Here is a 9,877-nt window from a genome sequence, read left to right as displayed (position 1 = left end):
TCCCTGCCACACACAAACTTGCCCTATGCCCTCTGACGTTCTGACAGGTCAGTCGCCCTATATCTTTGACTTGCACACACACAATTTCGATGGCTCTCTTCATCCATCTTGCACCCACCACTTGATCCTCTCTTCAACTCTATCGATATCTATGACCCCTCCCTCTCTTCTCGTGGATCGCCCCCTCTGGCCCTCTCTATATGATATGGATATGCCTCTATTTCACACACATTGCATGCAAAATTTTGTTTGAGATGTCATCGACACATATTCCCACAAATACATTCACGAAATCACCCCCCCAAAAACAAAAAGCACTCACGAACGCACACGCCATCTGTCTAGGTTTGTATCTCTCTCACACACACCCACGTAGGTGGGGGCCGTGCACGAAGAGAAGAGGTGCACGCACGACGCACGTACTCCCGTCTCTTTCCCAACCACACCCGCGCGGGTACATGGTGGAGCTCATTTCTGTATGAAAAGGCAGCCCACGTGGTAATTTGACATGTGTATTGGTTGTCCACTTGATGGACGATCGTCTACCACGGGTGAACAAACAAATTGCGACTTGACACGTTATGTTAAAAAAGAGGCAAACCATGTGGGTCCTACCTTAGAGGCAAGGCTCTATACACTGAAATACTTTTGATGTGTCCCGTCAACTCGCAGAATGAGGAGAAGCTTGCTTAGTACGCCGTCTCTCTCGCCCACGGGCGTGGTGGCTCGCAGGATGAGGTGAAGCTTGCTTACTAGTACGCCTTACGCCCGCTCCCTCGCCCATGCGCGCGGTTGCTCGCAGGACGAGGAGAAAATTTTACTACTCCCTCCGTTTACTCCTCGTCCCTACCTTGGTTAGAGAGATTATCATATTGTTTGGAATATATGTCCTTTAGTAGATTTCAATATGAACTACTAGTACATACTCCAAACACTGGTGTATATAGACATATTTTAGAGTGTAGAGTCACTCATTTTGCTCCATATGTAGTCCATATTGAAACGGACGTAATAGTACGCACTCTCCCTCGCCCCTCGACCCTCGTCCACGTGGTGGACGTGCAGCAATTCATTCGGTCTCATATAGCCAGAACGATATATACTGCAGTACCATTATTGCTCGACTTCCCGAAGAGGCAAAGAGCCAATCGCAAGGTTAATATTTTGGAAATGCCAAGCGCAAGGTTTATAGGAGAACGAGTAGTAGGTGCCGCGTCATTTATAAATAAAGTTTTTTTTCTTCAGTGGCACATACGAAATATAAATAGGTTCATATGAAGAGAAAAGGAAACTGCTCCACTATATACATAGGCAGGACGAGCCTACACGGTTGCTTGCTGGGGTTGCTCTCTTCAGTCTTCACACTCTCTCGCACAAAATGACTATGTCCACATCTCTAACATCCCGTCGGATCATGTCCGCCGGGGGAAGGGGTGGATGCTTAGTGTAGATGCGGTCGCCGTCGCCAACGGCGAAAACCCACTGTTGGCACGTCCCGATCAGGGGTCCCCGCCGTTCTCTCTCACAAAGCCGGTGAGGTTGCCTTCGTCCATTGCTCACTGCCGCGACGTGGGCAGTTGCCTCCTCCCGCCACCCTCCTCTAGGTTGAGCTACGTGCCGACATCCCTCAGGTACAACTCCCTTTACAGCCGGCTTGCACCACTTCTCCGGCTGCCCACATCACTCCATGTGGATATTTCTCTACTTCTTTGCCCCGCACATACCTCTACTGGCTTCTATGTACTGTATTTGTGATGAGTTTATGTCTCATCAACTAGTCCCGGTAATCTTATTCTAATAACGCTTCTTCAATTTCTTTGCCACAGGGATGCTCATCTCGATTTTGGTGAAACTGCACAAAATGATCCGATGGTCAAAGGGTTGCAAACTTCATTTCTTTGGAACCTCCAATGTTGCCAGCAAATTAAAGCCTGGTTAGGGTTTACGGTTCAAGGGCTAGGGACTGCATGGATCATTTTTTTCTTTAGCTGTCTTTGTTCGAAAATAAGTGTCAACTTTAGTAGTACTACAACTTTGTACTAAAGTTTGCATAAAGTTGAGACACTTATTATGGAATGGAGGGAGTACATGTTGGCTATGATCTGTCAATCATTGAGATGCAATAGCATGCATGTTAGTCTCCTTTGTATTTGATGAAATGTTGCAAGGGGTAACCTTGGACGCAAGATACATGAAACAGAAGCTGGAAGCTTCATAGCATTGTACAAATTTATCTTGCTGATAAATTACAGTACGTACTATACTAGTACTATGTAAAGAGTTAGGTGTCGCACGGTGTCCAGAAAATATGGTGATAGTGTGAGGTGGGCCACGTAATCACTGAGCCTGCGTGTTCTCTCGCACTCCTTCGCTGAGAATGGAGAAAATTGTAATCTAGTAGTACCTCCTTTCGCCGACAGCGTGGGACATCCAGCAGTCCTACCACTTCAGTAATAATGACCAATGAGCCGTCAAATCACATAGACCCAGCAAGTTGGACGGACGAAGCAACCATCACTCTTGAATCCGCTTCTCCCTTCAACGCAGGCGCCAGTGAGAGGTCGCGTCCGCTCTGCCCGGGCATGAATGTGGCACCGATTCTTTGGAGCGGTGCTGGCCGTTTCGGGCGGGAAGCGCGCGCGGGCAATGGATGGGCTTTGGGTGGGCTAGGCTGGTCAGGAGCAGTCGTGGCAGCTGTCCCGCCTGTCCCGTCCGGACGCCCGGAAACGAGAGGATGCACCGACTCTCGCGGCTAAATCGTACACTACACACCATCTCTCTGTAGAAGTAGGTCGATGTGTCGCTCTCTCTAACACACACATGCTGTTAAGCACACACACACACATGCCGAGGTAAAATGAGTCTATATCTCAATTAATGAAGACTTGCATGTTACCATCCATATGTTACTACCTACTATGAAAGTACTATGACCAGCCTAGCAATGGCCAGCCCGGAAACGAGAGTAGTAACATAGACTAGTAACATATGCATGTTACTAGTCCAAGTTACTCACCACTATGACCAGCCTAGCAATGTAACCAAACGCTCCTTAATTACTCTGCCTTGTTATCTTCCCCGAAAACCCAATGCATGGAGCACAACTACGCATTGATGCATGTGAGTTAATACGTGGCCCTGCATGGTAGCTAAAATGGCATCTCTTAGTTGTTGTGATTAATTGTTGCGTTTAGAGACAGAAATCAGGGCTTTGATTGGAGGAAGGACCGGTCAAGTTTCTCCTTCTCCTCCAATTTGCTTGCACCTCGTTTCAAAAAAAATATGCTTGCACCTTGGTCCCGCTGCACCTTCTAACGTGACTTATTACACCTAGACGGAGGGAGTAGTACGAGATACGGTGGCACACTGACTTAGGTCGAATACAAGTGCCCAAAATTGTGTGCATGTTATAATATAGATTCACTTAAAATAGTACGTGAGCGAACAGAGGGATCAATTGGAGAGTGTTCACGAGCAGTAGCGAGATGTGTGAGGTAAGATACACCGCTGGCGCTTTTAATTTTTCTTATTAATTTGTTTGTTTCACCCTTTGACTGGTGGGACCCAACGTACTACGTGGAGAAAAGTAACGTGACTAAGGCTGCAATATTTCTATACTACCAACACTGCTTTGAATCCCAAAAGACCTTACCACCAAAGCCACATGACACGATTATGATTTAAATCCCAATGACTCCCACTCAAAAAAACACGGCATGCTTGTCACACGAATGCAGGAATGTATTAAAGGTTCTTTTCCTCTCGTTAAACATAACGTGGGGGTGGTGTAACGTCTCGGGTTCGATAACTACACTTGAGCATAATTTTGTTTTTGTTTGACTTCTTTCTTCCACCCAATGACAGGTAGGCCCTGCATGACGAGAGAGAAAGTGATATGGGGCGGTGCCAGGAGGATTCTTTGACTAGTCAAAATGGATGGATACGGAGCTATACGATCTCGTAATGACTGTATAATCACCTCATCACGTATACGCTGCAGCCTCGGCGCTTGTTTTCTAGGGTTTGCACTCTTCACACTCTCTCTCCAGTATATATACACGCTGGAGCCTCAGCGCTTGTAGTTGCTCTCTTCACACTCTCACACCCTCTTCAGATTTAAACAAGACTTCATTGGCCTCTCTCTCTCCCCTCACTGCTGGTCAAAGAGCCGGCGGGATCCGTCCGCCAGGAAGGGAAGGAGGCTTAACGCTGTCGCCGTCGGCGAGGGAGGGAATCCACTACCGGCGCAGCTGTTCTCTTTCACCAAGCGACGGCGCGGGAGGGCCTCCGACCCCTTCTTCCTCGCCGCCGTACATAGTGTGGGCCGAACGGCCTCCGGTCGCCCACCGAACCACGCCCCAAGAACCTTAAGGTATAATTTACTTATTCCACATGCATTGCTCTAGCTGCATGTGGGCTTTTTCTGCTTCTGCACTCGAATCTAGGTGTTGGATCAAACAGGAAAGTAGTGGGGAAAGTTGTATAGAACGAATCTAGGACGTGGTTCAAAGAGGAAAGGAAGGGGGAAAGTACTAGTACAGACTGGCTATCCAGCACCTACATTGGTCGAAAAGGGGAAACAATGACAAACGCAGTACGCACATCTGTAACGAACTGATCTTTTGTTTTGGGGGACAAGGCTGTAGAGTTTGAGCGGGACTAGATTTGCTGCGCTCACATAGGGAAAGGTGTCTAAAGATAACAAAACTGGGACCAACACAAATATGCTCCTTGGTTGTTTTTGTTCTTTGTTGCAACAGACTGTGCATCACCCCTTCATACATCGGTAGATGCACATGGTGCTGGTGCGTCCACTGTCCCGTGCAACTCTTTAGCTGTTGTTAATCTAAGGCCCTGTTTGGTTAAAAACTCCCTAGTCCCTACCTGCTTGGTTCCAGGGACTAAACATGGACTAGAGGTTATTAAATGACATGCTAAAAGACCATGTTACCCCTAGTAATGAACTAATAGAGACAAGCTGCGATGCGGGGCAGGGGCAACTGTTGGAAAAAGTCCCAAAAAGACTCTCCCTCGGGGTCTTCTTTCTTTAGTCCCTAAAAGTCCCTCCTGTTTGGTTTAGATGGGACTGACACGGACTTTTTTAGTCCCTACACCAAAATGTCCCTGTAAACAAACACCCTCTAATAATGCCGCTGGAAAATTGATGCAATGCCACAGTTAAAAGCAAATTACATGTTTAACGAATTTTATTGTTAATATAATCTCTCTGTTAATATTAATCAATGCCACCGTTTGAGAAATGCTACTGTCTTGCTTTCTTTCCCATTTAGATAAGTTAGATGCTTCTTTTTGTTGGCTTCTGTGTCATCCACCGTTATTGACCACTAGTTGTTTCCTTTGCACCTCTGTGTAAACAGGGTTATCTACTTCACCTCGTTGCTATTGTGACCTTTTGTTGCACTGCACAAAACACTTTTGTTTTAAGAGTGTTTTGTGCAGTTCAACCAAAATGTCACACCGACAATGTTGCTTGATTGCTTGATCTTAGTGGAACTGCACAAGAGGAGATCTTACTTCCTATCCGTGTTGGCAAATTTGGTTCAGATCTTCTTCTTGTGAGTTGTTTGAATTCCGCGTCATGAGAGGTCAGTACTAGCCTTCTTTCACATGATTGTGCAGTGTGCTTTCATATGTTGTGCTACTTGTACGCTAATGTTGCTTGATTTTAGGGAACTGCACAAATGGAGACAAGACTTCCAATCTGTATGTGCACCGTAATATCCCATTGAGGTAAGATAAGGATATTTCACAACTGTTGGCCTGTATTTTGCCACTTTCATCTGAAAATTAACGTCGTTGTTTAGTGCTATACTTGTGCTCCCTAATTGACATGCCAAATCTTACATTGAAGGCGAAGCTTGTCTGTTATTGAACCAAGTGATGAAGGGGAAGAACAAGCGGAAGAAAAACAAAAATCAACTCCCGGTGCTGTAATGAAGCACTGGAACTGTGATGACACAAGTAATGATATAGTTTTGCATCTTAATTTATTGCTATGGCTGGAACGAGCAATTGTTTTGCCACTGATTTGATGCCACTCTTAATGTAATATGTAATTATCTCTACTTGTGCAAACAGGGATCTTCTTTGAAGATACCATATATTTTAGTGGAACTGCACAAGAAGATGTTGGAAACATTAAACTAATTGAGGAGTATATAGTAAGCATGGCAACCACAGTAGATAACAACAGATGGTTCCGGAGAAGTGCTTGATCTGTATGCTCTACACAATAAGCCTCCTGACAAAGGTTGGTACTCGCCCACGGATTTCATCCATATGATTGAGCTTTGTCATCTCTATTGGTGTTGTGCTACTGTTTAGATACTGTCATGAGAAAGTGGTATTGTCCTTGAGAAGTGCTTCATCTGTGTTGTTTTAAATATTTCCTTTCCTTTTTTTCGAGCACACAGGGATGCTAGCATTTAGTTGTCCTCTTGTTTTTGCACAACAGGATCATCCTCCTCTAAAGAAGAATATGGAGTACGTGAAGTGCCTAGTTCCGATTATGCCAGGATAAAGAAGCCAAGCCTCTCTTCTTAAGAAGGGAGCAGTTGAAGGATGGTTACATTATTGCCCACAAGAACAAACTAACTTCAGCTCAGAAGGACTCACGGATCTCCATCTTTGTTGCTGTGATGGCCAGTACAATGTTGTTTTACAATTCCTTGCGGTGAGTTCCATTTTTCTAAATGTGTGCTCTGCTTGGATCATGTAGGTTGACTGTTTAAACTGTCAATTCATAGTATAGTTTGCTTTATACTAATCACTTTTTTGTATTGATGCAAACAGGGGTGCTCAGCTTGATTTCAATGGGAACTGCACAAAATGTTCACGAATACATCGAATATTCTTGAATCATTCATTTCCACCACAAGAAAGGAGGTGCCGATATGTTCAAGGTGTTTCAACATATAAAGGCGAAATCATACAAGCTACTCACGAATTTGGTTGATTTTGGTGGAACTGCACAAAAAGAACAGCTGGTTTATTTAGAACGAGGTGCCATGTCAATGTCCGAACTGATGGCAAACCCTGCCCATTCCACAATCGTAGGCATTTGATATTTTGGAATGGGAAAACCTTGTCAAAGTTTGCTCATTGATGTACACAAAACAACACGCATTTGACATTTTGGAATGGGGCAACCTTGTCAAATTTTGCTCATTGATGTTAGCAAGAAGACATGCGTTTGATATTTTCGAATGGGACGCCCTTTGTTGTTAGCAGCATCGATCAATTTTTCTTTATTCTTTAGTTGTGAAGTAAATATTGGCTCTGACATGTGAATCGCTGAGATGCATAATCATCGATTGTTTTGAATGTTCTCTATGAATTGCCAGGACGCTAAATTTTGTACTTCCTCTGTTCCTTTTTACTTCACATATTAGATTTCTTTCAAGTCAGTTGATTTTACATTGTGAATGTTGATACTTTTTTCTATAAGATTGGTCAAAGTAGAGATACTTTGACTTCAGACAAAACTTATATGCAGACTAAAAAGGACCGGAGGGAGTACATGTGAAACTGCTGCAAACGAGGTGATCTCCCTCGAAATAATGCTAGTATGTATTGTTTTGCATGTTTATCCAATGCCAGTGATACAAGAATTCAAACAAATCGAACTAAATTCATTCATACACTACCATGTTCTACTCTTCCTCGTTTTCTGTGTGGCGTGGCCTCGTTGGCAGCGGGGCGGTGCCTCGACGGAGCCGGCGATGTCCTCTGTCTCATTGCCGGCGGGGCGGCGCCTCGGCGGAGCGGGGGAAATCCTCCCCCTCGTTGCCGGCAGGGTGGGGCCTCGGCTGAGCCGGTGATGTCCTCTGCCTCATTGTTGGCGGGGCGGGGCCTCGGCGGAACCGGCGGTGTCCTCTGCCTCGTTGTTGGCGCCGCGGGGCCTTGGCAGAGCCGGCGGTGTCCTCTGCCTCGTTGTTGGCGCCACGGGGCCTCGACGGAGCAGGGTCTCGTCGACGCCAGCGGAGCGGGGACTCGTCGGAGCCGGCACTCTCCTCTGCCTCGTTGTTGGCGCCATGGGGCCTCAGCGGAGTAGGGCCTCGTCGACGCCAGGGGAGCGGGGACTCGTCGGAGCTGGCATTGTCCTCTGCCTCGTCCTCGGTCTCGCCAAACAGCGCCTCGCCCGCTTCAGCGCCCTCTTTGTAGGCGGCCGCAGCCTCCGCCACCCGCATGCGGTACCGCCAGCGCTCGAGGCGGCCCTCGCGGGCGGAGCGGTACGAGTCGAGCAGCGCCTCCTGCTCCGCCCGCTCCGCGGCGATCTGCTCCGCCGCCTGCAGGTGCTCCTGGAGGAGATGGTGGTTGTAGGCGGCGTCGGCCTGCGCCTCCCGGAACTGCTCCTGACGCTCCTGCCTTACCGCGTCCATGTATTGGGCACGGGCCTCGTCGATGGTCATGGTGCAATGCACCGGGGAGGATGGCGCGGAGGAGGGGGTTGGCGCCGGATCGTCGACTACCATGTTCTCCATTGGGACTCGTCGTCCTCCGGCTGCCTGCCGGCCAACCAGTCGGCAGCAATGGCTGCCATCTCCTTGTGGTCCGTCGTCCGCGCGTCCCGAAGAGCGCTGGAGCGCGAGGAAGCCATGGTGGGAGTAGTGGTGTGGACAGGAGAAAGGGAACGGAGGCGGATGACTGCGACTATGGCCGGCGCATCAGTTTATATAGCAATGGTGGGCGGCAGAGGGACGGACGTGTGGTGCCGGAGTAGCCGCCTCGGCAACCGCATATCATTAATGTGGGCGGCAGACGGACGGACGACACTTGTGTCATTTGAAGGCGGAGCAATCGCCTGCACCGGGAAGCGGGGCGGGCGGTGCTGACCGTTTCAGGCGGAAAGCGCGCGCGAGCGAGGGAGGCGGCCTGGGTGGGCCAGGGCAGTCAGACTCGTGCTTGGCAGCGGGTCGGTCCAGCAGCCAGACATGCTGGCTTGCCAGCGAGCTCGCCGAGCTGAGCGACGACAATCAGACGATGGACGTAGCTTCCGACCAGGAGCCGGCGCCACTGTCCAAGACGGTTCATGCCGTGTTCACCATAGAGCAGGTGCGGCCCACTTCGATGCCCTAATGGTGGAAGAGCTACCAGCGCAGGAGGACCTGTGCTGCAACCTTCGTCTCCTCAACGAGCACCGGTGAACAAGCGAACGACAATGCCGTCGCGGACTGTGGCCCTATGATCCTGGCTTCCCGAATGAGCAGCGGGCGTTGTATCATACCATCCGTAGGGCCCGCGAGGCCCTCTCCGTCGTCCTTCGAGTTGTTGCGCTCGCCGTGGCGCCGCTGTCTCGTGTTGTCAACATGGTCAACGACATGAGGAGTGAGGAGATGACTCTACTTGGAGAGGATGACAGTGGGGACCCACCAGGTCCATAGCCGCACGTACACAAGTGCCTCCTTATTATATACAACTGAAATATTTTTTGCTTCCTCCTGGTTTCCTGACATCGCGGTCCCACACCATTGTCAACCTATGTAGTCAATAAACGAGAGAATTGCACAAGGAGCGGCTGACAGCTAGGACCAAGCAGCTCGGGCAGTATTTGTCTTCTTGAGCGATGTTTTCGTTGTTGTTCAGAGGAGAGCAGGGTATTAACTGGGCGGGCTGTGGCCCGTCTAGCCCAGGCAGATATCCAGCCCAGATATTATTATTTTTTCAAGCTGAAAATGGCTAGCCGATCTATACTTTTTTTGAGGAATACCCAGGCAAGGTCAACTTGTTATTCTCCGCCCCGCTGGGCTGCAAATCTTTCCTAGGAGGGATGCATTAGGCTTAACAAGAAAATGGGCTTTAAGAAATAATAAATAGGATGTAATTATAAAAACTGGGCAGTAACTATAAAAAAATG

Source organism: Triticum aestivum, chromosome 1D (assembly GCF_018294505.1).
Source record: "Triticum aestivum cultivar Chinese Spring chromosome 1D, IWGSC CS RefSeq v2.1, whole genome shotgun sequence".
In the NCBI taxonomy this organism is placed as follows: domain Eukaryota; kingdom Viridiplantae; phylum Streptophyta; class Magnoliopsida; order Poales; family Poaceae; genus Triticum; species Triticum aestivum.
The sequence above is the reverse complement of the archived record's forward strand: the minus strand, read 5'-3'. Positions refer to the sequence as shown.